Source organism: Papio anubis, chromosome 5 (genome assembly GCF_008728515.1).
Source record: "Papio anubis isolate 15944 chromosome 5, Panubis1.0, whole genome shotgun sequence".
Taxonomy (NCBI): domain Eukaryota; kingdom Metazoa; phylum Chordata; class Mammalia; order Primates; family Cercopithecidae; genus Papio; species Papio anubis.
The window spans coordinates 54758835-54779595 of NC_044980.1; the positions used below are offsets into that span (position 1 = coordinate 54758835).

The window sequence follows — 20761 nt, forward strand, 5'->3', positions numbered from 1 at the left end:
TGGGACATTTCTCCTCAGGATTCCTTAATGGCCTCCTGTCTTGGACAGCTGCAATGCATATTGGTATATTAAAGACCATCAAAAGTATTGCCCAAAATGCACCTTTTTCTTAACAACTTATCCTTTCCAAGCTTCTTTGACAATAGACCTTCCCTCCTCATAATAATCATTAATGTTCTATGAACTATTGCTCTGCAGAACACACTCTGGGAAACTTGTAATTTTTCATTGCACAGGATATTCCATAGGTGGTCTGACAATTGTTTGAGGACAGTGGACTACTGCTACCTTTCTTGTCTGAGCAATATTTCAATTAATGTTGATTTTCTTTCTCTCAAGAAAGATTCAACTTAGAAGACTTTTTAGACATATTTGATATAGTACTTGCAATTAACTACCATTTTTATGAGAACTGTCCACACAACGAGGTCTTTCTGTACTTGTGCTACTGCTTTTTAAAATTTTTTTCTTAAGGCCTAAATCAGAAATTAACCTTTGTTACCTGTTAGATTGTGTCTTGCTATTTCTGGACTATCTTTTTTTTTTTTTTTTTTTTTAATTTTTTGAGATGAAGTCTTGTTCTGTTGCCCCGGCTGGAGTACAGTGGCATGATCTCAGCTCACTGCAACCTCCTCCTTCCAGGTACAAGTGATTTGTGCCTCATCCTCCAAAGTAGCTGGGATTACAGGCATCTACCACCATGCCCAGCTAATTTTTGTATTTTTGGTGGAGTCAGGGTTCCGCCATGTTGGCCAGGCTGGTCTCAAATTCCTGACCTCAAGTGATCCACTCTCCTTGGCCTACCAAAGTGCTGGGTATCATGTTATTTTTTAACCATAGCATTGTCACACATTCCTTTTTTTTTCTGCTGAGAAAAAAAATTATTATATCTGCTTGATTCAGTCTGACAAAGATTACTACTAGGTATCCACCTATGTCCGTTCTTTTCTTATTGCTTGCTAAACACCTATGTTATTGGGGTTGGAAGTGTGTTCAGTTAATATATATTTTTTTCAGTTTAATTTTCATCTAGATAAGTTCTTTTATTCTTAATTTACAACTTTTATTTTAAGTTCAGGGGTACCTGTGCAGGATGTGCAGGTTTGTTACGTAGCTAAATTGTGCCATGGTGGTTTACTGCATAGATCATCCCATCACCCAGGTATTAATTCCAGCATCCATTAGCTATCCTTTTGATCCTCTGCCTCATCTCACCCCCACACCCTCTGATAGGCCCCAGTATGTATTGTTTCCCCACCCCCAATGTGTCCATGTGTTCTGATCATCACTTATAAGGATAATGGCCTCCAGCCCCATCTATGTTCCCACAAAAGATATGATCTCATTCTTTTTTTATGGCTGCATAGTATAGTATTCCATGGTGTATATGTACCACATTTTCTTTACCAAATCTGTCATTGATAGGCATTTAGGTTGATTAGATGTCTTTGCTATTGTGAACAGTGCTGCAATGAACATCCACATGCATGTGTCTTTATAACAGAACGATTTATATTCCTTTGGGTATACATGCAGTAAGGAGACTGCTGTGTTAAATGATATTTCTGCCTCTAAGGTCTTTAAGGAATTGCCACACTGTCTTACACAATAGATGAACCAATTTACACTTTCACCAACAGTGTAAAAGCATTCCTTTTTCTCCATAACGTCACCAGCATCTGTTGTTTTATGACTTCTTAATCACAGCCATTCTGACTGGTGTGAGATGGTATCAAGTGGTTTTTGATTTGGATTTCTCTAAAGATCAGTGATTTTTTTTCTTATGTTTGTTGGCCACATGAATGTCTTCTTTTGAGAAATGTCTGTTCATGTCTTTTGCCCACTGTTTAAGGGGGTTGTTTGTTTCTTGTAAATTTATTTAAGTTCCTTATAAATGCTGTATATTAGACCTTTGCCAGCTGGACAGATTGCAAAAATTTTCTCCCATTCTGTAGGTTGTTTGTTTACTCTTTTGATATTTTCTTTTGCTGTGCAGAAACTCTTTAGTTTAATTAGATCCCATTTGTCAATTTTTGCTTTTTTTGCAATTGCTTTTGTCATTTTGTCATGAAATCTTTGCCTGTGCCTATGTCCTGAATGGTACTGCCTAGATTTTCTTCTAGGATTTTTATAGTTTTGGGTTTTATATTGAATTATTTAATCTACCTTGAGTTTATTTTTGTATATGGTATAAGGAAGGGATCTAATTTCAATTTTCTGCATATGGCTCGTCCGTTGTCCCAGCACCATTTATTGAATAGGGAATCATTTCCCCATTGCTTGTTTTTATCAGGTTTGTCAAAGAACAGATGGTTGTGGGTATGCAGTCTTATTTCTGGGTTCTCTATTATGTTTCTTTGGTCTATGTGTCTGTTCTTGTACCAGTAGCATGTTGTTTTGGTTACTGTAACCCTGGAGCATGTAGTTTGAAGTTGGGCAGCATGATGCCTCTAGCTTTGTTCTTTTTACTTAGGATTCTTCTCAACTTTAAATATTTTCCAGGAGTTGATGAGCATTACTCTGTGTTTTGATGCAACCCCTTGTTAAAATATTGGGCAGAACATAGCCAAGGGAAGAACACTGTGGGATATGAATGCTTTGGAGTATGTAAATTCAATCAATCTTCTTTCTATCTATATAATTTCACTGTACTGTTTACCAAGATTTTCCACCAACAGTTAGATTGCTAGTAGCTCTGTAATTCCATATCTATTATTTCCATGGTTTTTATTTTTCTCTTTTTCTTTTTTGAATCTGGAAATGTCTTTCATTATTCTAAAGAATAATTTTCCTGCTTATAACACTCAGGCAGACAGAGACATACATAGAAGTTTAAATCACTGCTTATGTTATTCTTTGAATTATATATGTTCTCACTGAACTTGTGTGTGTGCGTTCTCAAAGATGATATTTCTGTAGTAGCTACAAATGTAGTGAACCCAACTTCACTAAACCATGCTATGTGACTTCTGTGGCCACTATTAAAAAACCACAATCATTAATATCAGTATAAATGCTAAATATATATACTGATATGTAATTATTATAAATAATTGCCTCTAATTATTAGCCATAATTGCAATATTGTTATCTACATTCACATTGTTTATAATGAATGAAATAAAATTGTGTTCAGGATAGTGAAATTGTGTCATGAAGGGTTGTTTGGTTTTTTGGGTTTTTTGGTTTTTTTTTTTTTTAGCTGAAAGCAGGATTATATTTTAACTCAGTTATCCCATTTTTGGAAATTAGCAATCTCTCCATCCTGGTACAACTCTGCTTACTCCAGTACTCACGGTGAGATTTCAGAAGCTAGGATGTTTCTAAGATCAATACATTTGTCCCTGAAGATAGAATTTTAAAATTCAAAAATAATGAAGTTGCTGCTGTACACTGCTACAGTTGCTTCATAATGTTTGGCTCCTTAAGTAGGAAATACAGTTCACCACTAAGCCAAAGGGGTTCCTAAACAGACCAATTCATCCATGATAATGGAAGCTTAGGTTCATTACATGAAGGATTAGTTACAAAACGGCAATGCTACACTTACCAGGTTTTTCTCAAGATCTACAAAGAAAGCAATGAACCAATGATTAACTGTAACTTATAACTCTTTTAATGTACACATTCCAAGTTCATAATAGGAGGCATTATATATTAATCATACACACTAGTTTCAATGAAAATCCCTTAAAACTATTCTCAAGGGATATAAAGCAGTCAGGTAAGTTAAACCTATAAAAGGACCACTGCCATTGACTTCTACAAAATTTTAGTGCCAAACTTACTGCTATCAAAGATATGTAATGCCACAGAATACAAAAGCCAATGGGAGAATAACTCAATATAATAACCCAATAATAATGCATGTAAGCATGTGAGCAATAGAGGAAAAAGGAAGGGAAAAATAGGCTACTCATCAGAAACATAAATAGTATCTAGGTTAAGATAGGTCTGTTTTTCTCAAAACTATAAGATGCTGAGTATTCTAAGAAGAAAAATTCCCAACAACATTGTTTCTTATAAAATATATTTAATGTGGAAGCTGAGGCGGGTGGATGACGAGGTCAGGAGATCGAGACCACCCTGGCTAACATGGTGAAACCCCATCTCTACTAAAAAATACAAAAAAATTAGCCAGGCGTGGTGGCAGGCACCTGTAGTCCCAGCTACTTGGGAGGCTGAGGCAGGAGAATTGCGTGAACCTGGAAGGTGGAGCTTGCAGTGAACTGAGATCCGGCCACTGCACTCCAGCCTGGGCGACAGAGCGAGACTTCATCTCAAAAAAAAAAAAAAAAAAAAAAAAAAAAACTAGCTAAAATAAATAAATAAATAAAATACACTTAATGTATTTATGTATTTAAACACACTTCTATAGTTGTTACTATTATGCAAGAATCCACATTGAAATAATTGAGAAACAAGTGATTGGGTATATCACGAATGCATGAAGTAGAATTAAATGTCAAAGCTTCATATAAATATTAATTTTAACGACAATGCTAAATATCTATTAGTAGTATTTACCAACTAGTTTTACTGGTATACACTGCCTCTTAATCTTCATTGCCCCATGTTATGCAACTTGTCATAATTTCATCTATTTTTGTCTTTTTTATGTCCTTAATAAAAATAAAATGACTTAATCTATTTAATTTGTATTATTGTTTTGGTCCTGTAATTAGGTTAGAATATGAATGAATATTTAATCATTTCTTGAAGCAATTAATTGTTGCAGACCATTTTTTGTCTTCTTTAATCAAAGTGCATATTATATCTATGAACTATCGTATGTATTCCACCAATATATAATTATTTAAAAAGTATTCCATGGCCAAATAAATTTGGGAAACGTGTATTTCAAACAAATTTTCTAGTAATTTCTATAATTACGTGGTATATTTCATAATGGTGATGGAATAATTAAATTACAGAATTTTTAAGATAGGTAGAACTTGGGTATAGTCTCCTCATTTAAGGGTAAAAGTGAGGCCAGGAGAAATGAGATGACTAAGACTCAGTCTTCTGGTTTCTAATTCTGTTCTCTTCTGCCTGGCTCTTTACATCCTGATATCACACACATTTAAAAGAAAGAAAGAGAGAGAAAAGGAGGAAGGAATAAAAGGAGAAAAAAAAAAGAAAGAAATCATATCCACCAAGAATAAAAATGTTGCCCAGTAGTACTGTTGTGGAATTGAAAGATTAGATGAAATGTGTTTGCTATTCAGCCAAAGTATTTAACACATCATGAAATTCCATAAATAATCAGTTATACAGAAGAGACATTAAGGACTATGAAATGTACCCTAGAGGTAAACTGTAGAACCTAACAAAGAATTGATAATGGGTCCTCAGCACGGATTAGTGGCTCAGCTTGAGCAAAAGCAAATTAAGGCTGAATTTCGAGAATAGTTTAAAAATTAATTAAGTCTCACAGTTAGGAGATTGTTTGAATGTATGAAACTCACTCATGTTGGCTCAGGCCTTTATTAAGCCTTTATTAAAAGGTTATAGGAACTATTTTATAGAAGCCAAAGCTAGGAAGGAAACAAAGCCCCTTGCAGGATTAGAACCCACCTAGAAAGCTATCAAGAATGAAGACAATTATAATTATCACCTCTTTTTTCATGGAGTTCATAGATTCTCATTGTGTGTCTCTTCGGATATCAGTTTCATGCTCTTTTTTTGCAGGAAAACTGGCCCTCCTATTTCAAGCTCCAGTAAATAGAGACTGGAATCAATGTGCCCCAAATCAAAATTCCTCAGAGACAACCTGTTCTTCCATCTTGGGAGTGGGTGACAGAAAGCAATGTAGTGGCAGGACCTTCTGCCCCTTCCACAGCAATTACGGAAGTAGACCCTCTTGAATGACATCATTAGGGGATTCTGTAAGAGTGTAACAGGATGCACAGAGCAAGCTTTGGCAAAGACACATGTGGCTTCTTTAAAGCTGAGTAGCCCTTGGAAAGAAGGAAACTACTGGCAACAGAACAAGTAAGAAAACATGGAAAATACACTGAAGCAGAGAGTAGAAGGGAGAGACCCACACTAGTGACTTAAAGGATTACTGACCTGTTCTAGTCCTTAGGTTGCAACCACAGTAAGTTTTGCTTTAGGACTCTTCAGTGAGCCCAAGGAAAGTATATATGGGCTAATAACAAGAGCTTGCTTGCCCGCTTTACTCTCTGGACCTGCTTTACCTGATTCTGGTCACTCTTTTCAGAATTCCTGCTCAGCAACTTACTGCTAAGTCTACTTCTTGCCTTCCTGTGGACCTAGGACATTGATATTATCTGCAATAACTGCCATTTAAATAAACATAATCTTGGAGATAATCTAATCCTGATAAGCTGAAACAATATGTGTTTTCACACGGGACAGGTCTTGGTTTGATTCCTTAATTAATGCTTAGAAGACATCTAACCAAAATCAATTTACTTAACCTGACTCTTGATTTCTCATCAAGATAATAATAACTTACTTGCTCAATGAATTTTTAACCTAAAAATATAGGATAATTTAAGTAATAATAATAACTCAAAACAACAACTAGATTTCTGGTCTATATCTCCTCTCCTAAACCCTGATCATAATTTGTACAGCAAGTCATGAATTTTGGATCCTTTCATTTCAAACACGTACCTTTATATTGAGTACCTACACATGCAAAGCATTAGCCTAGAAACTGCATGGAAAACAAAAATTCACCAATCACAGGATCCCGCCCAAAAGGAAATTACAAAGTTAAAATGGACAATACATAGAAGGAAGGATGGAAGGTAGGAAGAGAGGGAGGGAGGGAGGGAGGGAGGGAGGGAGGGAGGGAGGGAGGGAGGGAGGGAGGGAGGGAGGGAGGGAGGCAGGGAAGAAAGACAGACTTGAAAATTGTCTACTGTGTACTAGGTTTTTTATATACATAACCACACTCTTCACAAGCAGTCTTTTAGGTAGGTATTATTGCTCTCATTTTATGAATAAGAGAACAGAGGCTCAGAAGGATTAAGTGACTCTGGGGAAGTATTTTTTAAATGGTTCAGACAATGTACTGTGATGTGATTACAGTAGAAAAAACATTACTTTAACTCTGTAGTTCAGGGCTTCGTGAAGCAGATGAAATCTGAGCCCTCTATACTGGGTAGGATTTAGGCATTGGCAGAAACACCAGCATGAGCCAGGGTTCTGATAGCAGAAAGAATATAGCCATGTCTGGGACTACCAAACAGTTAAATCGGTTCATAGTATCATACACAAAGGAGAGAAGTCTTGGGAATAAGGTTGGGGCCAGATGACGGAGAACATGAATGCCCAGCTAATGTTTTATAAAATTACTGTTGGTAGCAGAGAACCACTGAAAATGAGTGAAAAACATGATGCCCTCAGATATTTGGCCAGAGACAATGTCTGAAAAAAATTTGCATGGGGAGCATATGACAATTACCAAGTAACAGGGAGTTTGATTTAGGATTGTGGCCACGAAAATGGACAAATGATGAAGGTGTGAAAGAAAATTTGCAGAGGTAGAATCCACAGATCTTGATAATCTTTAAATATAGTTTTAAATTTTAACTACTTTTATTTTGAATTATTATAGATACAAGACATTAGATTAGATGGTCAAGAGAAGAAAAAGCCAAAGATGTCCTGGATTTGGGGAATAAGAGACCCTCACGGTAGCTGGGAGTGAATAAGGAATCACATCCTTTTTTCTTCTACTCTCTGGGCTTTCTGTTTAACAGGAAGCTAATTTTGAAACTTTTTATGCTAACAAAAATGAAGCATATTGTTTTCATAAACCTTTGTAAAATCTGCTGCATTCTCTGACATGTTTGCAAATAATGTCACATTCTCCAGACAGTTTATATGCAACATGCTTCACATTACTAACAGAGAAACATCACAAAAATAATATTCTATAACAAAATTATGAAGGTCATTCCTTAAAATATGAATTCTAAAATGGAAATACATTTGTTGAAAGGTGTTAATAATTTGAGACTTACACATTAGACACACATATATTTTTACTCACTACCAACCTGGATTTTATTATTCATCTTCAAGACATTTAGAACAGTGGCTGTCAACTCCAGCGGGACATTAGAATCACCTGTAGAGCTTTAAAGAATGCCATTGCCTGAGTCCTAACCCGATTTCTGGTGTAAATATCCTGGGAGCAGCTTGGGAATTGTGCGCGCGTGTGTGTGTGTTTTGGGGGAGGGGGAGCGGTTCAGCTCGCTAGATGATTCTAATGCAAAGCCATGGTTGAGAACCGCCCAAAATGTCCATCAGTGACAGACTGGATTAAGAAAATGTGGCACATATACACCATGGAATACTATGCAGCCATCAAAAAGGATGAGTTTGTGTCCTTTGTAGGGACATGGATGCAGCTGGAAACCATCATTCTTAGCAAACTATCACAAGAACAGAAAACCAAACACCGCATGTTCTCACTCATAGGTGGGAACTGAACAATGAGATCACTTGGACTCGGGAAGGGGAACATCACGCACCGGGGCCTATCATGGGGAGTGGGGAGGGGGGAGGGATTGCATTGGGAGTTATACCTGATGTAAATGACGACTTGATGGGTGCTGACGAGTTGATGGGTGCAGCACAGCAACATGGCACAAGTATATATATGTAACAAACCTGCACGTTATGCACATGTACCCTAGAACTTAAAGTATAATAATAATAAAAAATAAAATAAAATAAAATAAAATAAAAGAGAACCACCCAGCAATAAGAAAAGTGATTGATTATGTTAAAGATAATTAACTAGTTTATCTTACCATCAAAAAGATTATTTGCTACATTTATATAAATTATACACATAAGATCCCAAACTAGTCTTGCCCTAATATTAAATATGAGAAAAGTTATATCAAGAAGGAGAGTTTGGTGGGCTCAGTGGTCAGAATAGAGGGAATAAATGAACAAGATGTGAAGCAGGCTGACTTCTGAAACCCTTTGCTTATTCTTTTCTCTTGACTCAGCAGCAACTTCTGGACTATTACATCAGTGAAAGCTCTCCTTTGCTCCTCCCCAGTCACTCTGCAAACACTCATTTGCTGGCTGGCTGACCCCATCATGTGCATCCCAAGTTCCTCCACTCATCCTCCCAGTGGCGGCTGTGACCTCCAGGTGCAAAGGCCAAGATAAGGCTTTTGGTCACATTGGAACTCACAGAAACTGGAAGGGGAGAGCTAGCTGTCGGCCCTGTTTCTCCATGTTTGCAGGAATGCTGAATGATCTGCTCATTCCCAGATCTCTTCTCTTTCCTGTCTTACAATGAGTAAGGTGCTGATTAGCTAGCTCCATGGCTTAAGGCATTGTCAACAGAAGTCCCATATTAAATGTGCCTGTTGCCTAGGCAGAGTGAAGCATTTCTTTCTATTGCTCATCATTGATAAAGAGAAAACTGCTACCCTTTCTCTAGCAGGCAGGACTGTAAGGGAATTGGACAAGGTAGCAGCCATGGGGAATATTTAGAGTGCACAGCACTAAGATGACCTCTAGCTTTTCTGCATTGTTCACTGCTATTCCATTAAAAAGGTTTTTATCCAGCTTGGCTCTGGTCTTCATTCATTTTATTACTTTTCCATAGAGTCCTCCTCAATGTTCCAACTATAATTATATCTATTTCTCAAAGCTCAGTTAAAATACTGCTTTACTCATCTGACCATACCAACTTAAATAATCTTTCTCTCCTCTCTCAGATTTGGAATTAGATATTTTTGCACTTGTCACTCTTCCTTACTAGACTTAAGCCTCCCAAGACAGAGTTTTGCCTTTGTCCAGTGTGTATACAACATGGTACCAACTGCCATCCAGTGCACATAACAGGTATTCAACAAATCTGATAAATGAATTAACTATTATAGATCACTCTAAATATCATCAAAGAATTCATGAACAACTGGAATTACTTCAGTCTTGAAATAACTAATAAGTTTGGACATGAGAGAGGTGAAAGTCTCAAGAGCCTCCCCTGGAATGGATATCTAAAGAGGTGTTTAATTATTTGACATAAATAATGAACTTGTATCTGAAACAAACATGAATATTCTCACCTAACTTTATCTTATGGGATTATAGTTATTTTCTTCCAACTCTTTAATAGTAGCATATGTTCTTTTCTGAAACACTATTTAAATAAGCTTGCTTTATGCAAGTCCCAGAAGTCACTCCTTGTAATTGTACCACTGAAATCACTATAATTCTTGGTTTAAAGAAGTTAATATATTTTCTGCCAGAGCGACAAAAGGTTCATCACTTATCTCTGAGCCCTACATGTGGCACACTCAAGAATGACTTCTCCATCTCCAAGGACTAACAAGCTGTATGTTTATTTATGAGACCTTAATCCAAACTATCCTTGTTTCCTGATTGCTGGGAGAGCTACAAGGAAGAGATTTTAATTACCAAAGTCCTCAACAGTTCTAAGTTACTTAAGAGTCATCTTAACATTGCTTCCATTGCAACCCATGGGGTTTTAGCCTATTCAAAATTGCTTTGCTTTTACTTCACAAATTTTGTTTGACCCAAATCAACCTTGTTTCAGTTGATAAGTTTCACAAAATTTGAAGAAGTATTTGGAAACTTTTCATTTCCATTACTCATTACTTTTCATCCTCATTCTTTTGAGGTTTTCCTACCCTACAAAGTACCTCGCAGACAGCCTTTCAGATATCCACTACTCCAGATACTTGGAGAAACAACAAACGAATGAGAGAATGGTCTTTACATTTTGCCAGTAGAAGTAATTGAGATCAGAATTTGAGATATGTTGGTATTTAGTTTAGAAAAATGGAAACCTGATGGAAGTTTTGGGTGAAAAACTTCCTTTGAAATCTATCTAAATATCTTATAAATAAGATATGCCCTTGCCTTTGTTAAAAGGTATCTTGTGATACGTGATACATATGTCCAAATCTTTCAACTAGATTATAAACTACAGAGGAGGCTGGGTGTGGTGGCTCACACCTGTAATCTCAGCACTTTGGGAGGCCAAGGCAGGCAGGTCGCCCGAGCTCAGTAGTTGGAGACCACCCTGGGCAACATGGTGAAACCTTGTCTCCACTAAAATACAAAAAATTAGCCAGGCGTGGTGGCGCACGCCTACAGTCCCAGCTGCTCGGGAGGCTGAGGAACAAGAATCGCTTGAGCCTGAGAGGCGGAGGTTGCAGTGAGCCAAGGTCACGCCACTGCACTCCAGCCTGGGCAACAAAGCGAGACTCCATCTCAAAAACAAAACAAACAAAACAAAAATTACAGATGACTTATGTTTATTGGTCAGCACAGAACCTAGCATCTAGTAGTAGATGTTCTATAAATGTGCATGGTTGATCTATTTCTATATCATTCAATATTGTGCCTTTAGACTTGTGTCTCCACCATCATATAGTCTCCTTCCAGATAGAACCTGCTGCATTGGAATTTAGTGTCCAAGATCAGACCGAGCCATTTATGCAAACATAATATCAAGACCAGCTCATTGGAAAATTGCAAAATGGCAAAGAATGTCCTCATTCACCCTTTCCTCACAGTTTTCTTATTCTCCATCAGGTAATCATTGATCCTCTACTTGCTTTCGTAAAGGATCTGATTTACTCAATACTAAGGTATATTAAGAAACAAAAGCAAATGTACATAAATGGGAACGCATCAAACTAAAATCTTATATCTGCACTACAAAGAAAATAATCAAAAGAAACAGCCTATACAGTAACAAAAAACATTTGCATCTGATATGAATATTTGTACCTGATATGAAGTTAATATTCAAAATACAGAACTCAATAGCAAGAAAATAAATAACCCAATTTAAAAAAAGGTAAAGGATCTGAATAGACATTTCTTAAAAGACATACAATTGGCCAACGGATATATGTAAAAATGGTCAACATCACTAATCACAGGGAAATGCAAATCAAAACCACAATATCACCTCACACTTGTTAGAATGGCTATCATCAAGAAGAAAAAAGGTAATAAATATTGGGGACAATATGGAAAAGAGGGAACCCTTGTGCAGTGTTGGTGGGAGTGTAAATTAATACAAGCACCCTTCAAAGGAGCCACCATTTTAGCAAGTCAGTACTGCAGCAAAACTAACAGATGTAAAGCCTATTGGAGGACTACGAGCAGCCCTATAGTAAAAAAAGAGAAAGATACATTGGTACTTCGCCATTGATCACATGCAAAGCGTGAACTCTCTGTTGAATTGATTTTGCTTGGAAGAAATACAAGAAACGTTTCCCAGAACACCTTTGAAAGCTGGTGCCTTATAAATGGAAACAAAGAAATCACTTAAAAGAAAACTTGTTTGTTTCAAAAGACAGGTCATGAAGCTGCTTCTTGCTGTGAAGATCACAATGGTGACCAAGTGCTGGCTGTGAATGGGCCATGCTGCACTCATTATTTACCAACAAGATCAAAGGAACAGTGACTATGATATTATTTCAAACTCTATTTTTCTAGAATTAATAGGGAAGGTCAGCATTAAAAACACTTTATTTTCTTACATTCACTTTTCTTTTAATCATGACCAGTCAAGATAATGTGCATGAGATACCTATTTCTATGTAACGAATTATCCCCAAATGTAGCATCTTAAAACAACAAATGTCTCTTACCTCACACAGTTTCTAAGGATCAAGAATTCAGGAGAGCTTAGGGTCTCTCAAGAGCTTGCAGTCAAGCTGCCAGCTGGGGCTGCTGTCACTGCAAGTCTCAACTGGAGCTAGAGAAGCACTTCTAGAGTCACTCATATGGTTGTTGGCTTGTCTCAATTCCTTACTGACTGTTGGCTGGAGGCCTCCATATTTTACCATGTGGCCTTCTTCAATAGGCTTCTTGAGTGTCTTTTTGAGTTGGCAGCTAGCTGCCTCCAGAGTGAGTGATCAGAGAAAGAGAAACTGTATCCAAGAGAGAAGTCACAGTTTTTATAACCTACCTCCAAAGTGGCACATCATAACGCCTCCTGAATTTTCTTGGCCACAGAGATCAACCCTGATACAATTTGAAAGGAGATAACACAAAAATCTGAATACCAAAAAGTACAGATCACTGGAGGCCATCTTGGAAGCTGGCTACCACAGAATATTTCTTTAGATGCCAATTCTCTATGATGTATCTCAAGAATCTGATGTTCCAAGGATAGTTTATTACGCCCACCAAGCAGCAGTTCCTAACTTTTTTGGGGGTGGAGCAGGGGAGTAACATAGGTTCCTTTTAAGTCTCTAATGAAAGCTCTGAATATACTTCTCAAGAGAATGTACAGTTGACCCTCTATATCAGTAGGTTCTTCATCGACAGTTTAACCAACTAGGGATTAAAAATATTCCACAAAAATAACAATACAACGACAAAATATAAAAATCATTGTTTATAACAACTATTTACATAGCATTACATATTATTAGTTATTAGAGGTACTAGAGATAATTTAAAATGTATAGAAGGATATAGGTTATATATTAACAGTATACCATTTTTATATAAGGAACTTAAGCATCCACTGGGTTTTGTATCTGCAGTCTTGGTATTTGGCTCCTGGAATCAATCCCCTACAGATTCCAAGGGATGACTGTACAAATGAGTCATTATAATTTCGCACATAATTTCCAAGAGTCCAAGGAGTCCCTAAAGATTTTCTAATAACTTCAGGTTCAGAAACACTGTCCTTAACAGTTAACCTTCATCTTGCAATCACTAAGCACAAGGACATAGCTGCCATTGGGAACTTATAGTAGGACATACATTTAGGTAATGAAAGATAGACTTATTTAATGAAATCATAGTTGGCATTTTTATCTAACCAGAAATTCAAAGAGTTTTAAATAGAACATGGCCATTTTCTGAGCTAGACTTGCAAAGACTCAAATGTTTATTTGTATGTTGCAGTCTTTGAGAGATAAAGAAGTCCTGGGGTGCTGATTTTTTCAGGGCAAAGTAAGAGAGATGGAGGAATTTTTCTATGGAGAACCCCTATGAACAAAAATGTAGTGTTTCACTGTAAGTGTTTGATAATATATGAGAGATACCTACGTTTAAAACTGTGGTCAATAAAATTGAGCCTAATTTGATATTTTTGTAAGACCTCTTCCCATTCTTTCTTTTTCAGGTTTACACTTTGAAATCCAGACCTTAAACCACTGTCTTTGTCCATTTTCTGTTGCTATAACAGAATATTATAGGTTAAGTAATTTACAGAGACAAGTTTATTTATCTTATGGTTCTGGAGGCTATGAAGTCCAAGAGCATGGTATCAGCACCTGACAAAGGCATGAGAAAGCATCATATGGTGAGAGCACATGAAATAGAGAGAGCTTGCTTTTATACCAAAGCCACTCCTGCAATAGCTAACCCACTCCCATGATAACAGCATTAATGTATTCATGATGCAAGAACTCTTATGACCTAATTACTTCTTAAAAGTTCCACTCTATCAACACTGCTACATTGGGGATTGAGTTTCTAATACAGGAATTTTGAGAGATATATTCAAACCATAGCAAACATACACACTCTCCTCCAGCCTACTAGCTACTTTTACTGAGTTACTATCTTTCTTTTCCACTAAAGGTAATGTTTAACCAAGTTCCCCAAACATGACCTTCCTCTTCCAACTGGCTATTTAGAATTTCAGTAGATCCTATGTTCTGGTAGCATTTGATGAAAGACTTTGGACACAGTGAAAGTTTATGATACTCTAAGACTATGTTCCCTTCCTATGCATTCTCATAGCATCCTATATGTGTATGTGTGTATATGTATATATAATTATATATACTAGTACTATATATATATACAGCTATACTAGTATATAATTTATATATAATTCTATGTATAAGTATATATTACATATATAGCGTATATACTAGCAGATATATGTAATATGTGTATATAATTATATATAAACCAGCATATATACACATACATATAGTATATATAATTATATATGTTAGTACTAGGATAGTACTATACAAATTAGACAATTTGTATAAAATGGACTATATAATATTCTAAATTAGTAATTATTATTGCATAGTTCTATATGGAAGGAAATACAACCATGAATCTTACAGGGCTGAAGTAAAATAGTAAGAGATCATGGACTGAGTTGGGAAGTCTGGCTTTGATAGTTCTTAGCTGGGCAAACTAAGCTCAGTCTCTGAGTCTGTTTCTTCATGAGTTAAAAAAATGTCATAATACATTATATGACCACTTTATAGAATTTTGGGGGGTCCAATGGGACAATGAATGTGGAAAATATCTTGTAAACCATGAAATATTAAACTTTTTATGTATTATCATTATTATTAAATGCACTATTTTGTTGACAGAGATGCTATGCAACAAGATAAATAGGTGATTTTTGTGTTCAAAAAGGGTCTCACAGAGAGAAATCTATGCTCACTGGTCTGATGGTGTCAGAAAAAAAAAATACTTTCACATGGTAAATAAACAGCCATTTCTGTTCTGAAGGCTACATTCTGTGTCCTCTGCCATTATAAAACCAGTTATTGATCTTGACAAGTACAGAAGGTACTCTGCAGAAAATAGATATGACAAGGTCCCTAAGTAGTAGGTTTGCATCTAAACAGAGATAGAAGACTTGGCCTCAATAATAAAACTCACCCACTTGCCTGAAAGTATGGCCTAACCCTGAAGGTTTGGAAAATCTGTGAATACAGAATAAAAGGCAACTAGGCAAACTCATGAGTTTGTCTCTACACATGTCAGTAAAAACATGGGTATACTCATGCATCACAGCCCCTTATCATAAATGGAAATGTGGAAATGGCTCATATAGACACATTGTGGGATGTATTAGCATTGACAAAAATAGAACTTATGTTTCTAGCCTTAAAACAACAAAAAGTAACTAATCTTTTATACCATAGAGTCGATTTTCAGCAAGCCACAGCTGAATTATGAGATAACACACTGATTATTTGGTAAGTGTGCTGTTTTTATTCCCTCTAATCAAGTACAAAGATCTTGTTCAAATTCCCATCTCAATGTGATAAGTGTACTCAGCAAATAATTAAACATAGAGTAAACAAAAAACTTCATGAATCTCTTTTAGAAGCAACATTTACATTTTGTTCCCAAAATGATGTGCCCGCCTCAGCCTTCCAAAGTGCTGGGATTACAGGTGTGAGCCACCACACTCGGCTACCATTTGGATTTGCTTAAGGATTGTACTGAATCTTTGGGTAGTGTGGACATTTTAACAGTATTAAGTCTTCCCACCCACAAACACAAAATGTCTTTCCATTTATTTGCATCTTCTTTAATTTCTTTCATTAACGTTGTGTAGTTTTCAGTCTTTCACCTTCTTGGTTATGTTTATTCCTAAATATCATATTTTTGATGCTACATTTTTTTCTTAATTTCCTTTTCAGATAGTTCATTGTTAGTGTACAGATATAAAAGTGAGTTTAACACGTTGATTTCATATTCTGCAACTTTACTGAATGTGCTTGTTTCAACAGATTTTTGTAGAAAGAGGGTTTTCTACATATAATATCATGTAATCTGCCAAGAGAAATAGTTTTACTTCTTTCTTTCTGATTTGGATGCCTTTGCTTCTTTTTCTTGCCTAATTCCTTTGACAAGGACTTCCATTACTGTGTTGAACAAAAGTGGTAAAACTGGATGTCCTCACCTTGTTTAAGACTTACAGGAAAAGCTTTCAGCTTTTCATCATTGAGTATGCAGTTAGCTGTAGGCTTGTCAAATATGGTCTTGATTATATGTAGGTAAATTCTTTCTATACCTAATGTATTTTAGAGTTTTTGTTATGAAAAGGTGTTGAACTTTGTTAAAACCTTTTTCTGGATCTATTAAGATGATCATGTTATTTTTAATCCTTCCATTAATGTGATGTAGTACATTAATTGATTTGAGCATGCTGAATCATCTTTGCATTCCAGGGATAAATCTCACTTGATCATAGTATATCATCCTTTTAGTATGCTGTTGAATTGAGTTTTCTAGTGTTTTGTTGAGGGGTTTTGCGCCTATATTTATGAGAAATATTTATCAGTAATTTTCTTTCTTTGAGTGTCTTTTTCTGGCTTTAGAATCAAGGTAACTTTGGACTTGTAAAATGAATTTGGAAGTGTTCCCTCTTCTTCAGTTTTTTGGAAGACTTTAAGAAGGATTGGTGTTAATTCTTCTTTAAAATTTACCAATGAGGGGGCCGGGCGCGGTGGCTCATGCCTTTAATTCCAGCACTTTGGGAGGCTGAGGCGGGTGGATCTTGAGGTCAGGAGATGGAGACCATCCTGCCTAACATGGTGAAACCCCGTCTCTACTAAGAATACAAAAAAATTAGCTGGGCGTGGTGGCAGACGCCTGTAGTCCCAGCTACTCCCGAGGCTGAGGCAGGAGAATGGTGTGAACGCGGAAGGCGGAGCTTGCAGTGAGCCGAGATTGCATTGCACCACTGCACTCCAGCCGGGGTGACGGAGAGAGACTCCGTCTCAAAAATGAATGAATAAATAAATAAATAAATAAATAAATAAATATTTACCAATGAGGCTACCAGATTCTGGGTTTTCTTTGTTGGGAGGTTTTTTATTGCTGATTTCAATCTCATTTGTTATTGGTCTATTAAGGTTTTCTATTTCTTCCTGATTCAATCTTTGGAGGTTGTGTGCTTCTAGGAATTTATCTATTTCTTCTGGGTTATCCAATTTGTTGGTGTATAATTATTCATAATAGTCCTTTATGATCCATTTTATTTCTGTAGCACCAGTTGTACCATGTCTTTCATTTGTAATTTTATTTATTTGAGTTTTCTCTCTTCTTTCTTAGTCTTGACAATAATTTATTGGATATGATGACATCAAAAGCACAAACAACAAAAGCAAAACTAGACAACTGGTACTACGTCAAACTAAAATGCACCCAGCAAGCAAAGGAAACAACACAGTGAAAAGGCGACCCATGGAATAGGAGAAAGTATTTGCAAACCATACATCTGATAAGAGTTTGATATCCAAAATATATTAGGAACCCGAACAACTCAATATCAAGAAAACACATAACCCTATTAAAATATTGACAAAGGATTTGAATAGACATTTCTCCAAAGAAGATATGCAAATGGCTAACATGTACATAAAAAATGTTCAACATCACTAACCATTAGGGAAATGCAAATCAAAACCACAATATCACCTCACATCTATTAGAATAGCTGTGATCAAAAAGACAAAAGAAAACAAGTGTTAGCAAGGATGTAAAGGAAAGAGAACACTTGCATACTGTTGGTGGAAATGTAAATTAGGACAGTCATTATGGAAAACTATATGAAGCTTCCTCAAAAACTTAAAAATAGAATTACCATATGATCTAGAATTTCCACTTCTGGGCATATATCCAAAGGAAATAAAATCTGTATGTTGAAGAGATATTTGCATTCCATGTTCTTTGCAGCGTTATTCACAATAGCCAAGATATAGTATCAATCTACATGTTCATTGACATGGATAAAGAAAATGTAGTGGTTGTGTGTACACTATTCAGCCTTTAAAAAGAAGTTAATCCTGCCATATGCAACAACATGTTTAAATCTAGAGGACATTATGCTAAGTGAAATAAGCTAGTTACAGGGAAAAAAACATGGCATGATTCCACTTTATAAGAATTGAAAATAGTTAAACTCATGGAAACAGAGTAAAAGGGTGGTTGCCAGGGTCTGAGGAGGGGGAAATGAGGGATTGCTGTTCGATAAGTATAAAGTTTCAGTTATGTAAGATGAATAAGTCCTAGAGATTGTCAATATAATATTGTACCTGTACTTAACAATACTGGATTATTTACCTAAATTATTTTACAATTGTAGATCTCAATTTAAATGTTCTTACCATAATAAAAAATAAACAAAAGCATTACAGCAGGTCAAAAATAACACTAAAATTTGTTTCAATAATAAATTCTGGTAAAATGTATTTGGCATTTTAATAAGTGAAACTTTTTTTTTCAAAAAGACTGACTGCTTCCCATGGCATCATGAGATTATATCAGGAGATATTCTGCGGTTGCATGTATATGTATCACATGGTAAGCTCAATACCAGGGCTTGGTAAGTTAATTGAAAATAATGAAAAAATTCTATTAACTTTTTTTTTTTTTTGAGACAGAGTCTCAGTCCGTCACCCAGGCTGGAGTGCAGTGGCACCATCTTGGCTCACTGTGAACTCTGTCTCCCGGGTTCAAGCAATTCTCCTGCCTCAGCCTCTCGAGTAGCTGGGATTACAGGTGTCTGCCACCACACCTGGCTAATTGTGTATTTTTAGTAGAGATGGGGTTTCACCATCTTGGCCAGGCTGATCTGGAACTCCTGACCTCATCATCCATCCACCTCAACCTCCCAAAGTGCTGGGATTATAGGCGTGAGCCACCGCATCCGGCTCTATTAACTTCTTATTGAAGAATAATATGTATACAAAAATTGCACATAAATGTAAACATCAATACATTTTTATAAAGAATATACCATATAAGCAGCACCCAGATCAAAAAGCAGCATATTATCAGCACACCAGAAGTCCCCTATGTGCCCTCTTCTAGGCAGTAGCTCTCCTACTCCATAAGGGTAACAACTATCCTGATTTCTAATACCAAAACAATACTTTTGCCTGTTTTTGCACTTTGTTTAAATGGAATCATATAGTATGCATTCTTTTGTGCCTGGCAACCTTATGTTCAGAGATTAATCAATCTTTTAAAATGTAGTTGCAACTACATGCTATCCATTCATTCTCATAGCTGATTAGTATTAGAGTTGTATTGTTAGGTTCTTGTGAATATATTACAATTTATTAGTTTCTTCTTTCTTTGATGGGCGTTGGGTACTTTTCAGCTTTTGTCTGTTAATACTGGTGTTACCATGAAACACTATTGTATATTTTTTTATGAAAAGTTGCATGCAATTCTGTTTGAGATACATCTAGGACTAGAATTACTGGGTCATAGGTTATGCATTTGTTCTGCTTTAGTAGATACTGCCAAAGAGTTTTTCAAGCCAATTACCAATATACACTATCACAGGAAGTGATTGAGGATTCTGCTTGCTCCACATTCTTGCCAACACTAGGCATTGTCTATCTTTTTTTATTTTAGCAATTCTTGTGGTGTGTACTAGTATTGAATTATGGGTTTGGTTTTCCTCAATTATTAGATTGAGCCCCTTTTTATATGTTTATTGACCATTCGGATTTCTTCTTTGTTAAAGGGCCTGTTTAAGTCTTTTGTTCATTTTCCTAATGAGATGTATGTCTCATTCTTATTGATTTGTACTAGTTCTACATATATTCTGCATTCAAGTCTGGAGTGAGTTTTTGTATTCTTAAGTCATTCATATGAGATGATATGGCTCCATTACATGAATGCATTAACAACAAAATTTAAGTATTTGAAATTCACTCAACAGATATTTATCAAGCATGTATTATATAGGCTAGACACTGTGCTAGGCTTTGTGGAAACGACTTATAAGCCTTGACTAAATACATAAATATATAAATTATAGGATGCTAGTTTATAACTGCAGAGGTTCAGGTAGAATAAATTTTCATATTTCCTCTATCTCAACACCCAAGCTCATGTAACTTCAGAGGCCTTCGACTTCTAAAGGTCTAAAAACCAGCCCAAGAATTAAGGTGTGTTCTTGAACCTATTACAACAGTTCATATAGCTTTTAATTAAACAAATCAAATTAATGGAAAGCCTTGTT

General features: G+C 36.1%; 1 protein-coding gene across 6 annotated transcripts in view; it reads right to left on the reverse strand.

Annotated features, from left to right (window-relative positions):
• The window catches only part of PDE4D (phosphodiesterase 4D), a 1533637-nt gene that overhangs the window by 1160116 nt on the left and 352760 nt on the right, over positions 1–20761 (reverse strand). The gene's annotated exons all lie outside the window — the stretch shown is intronic.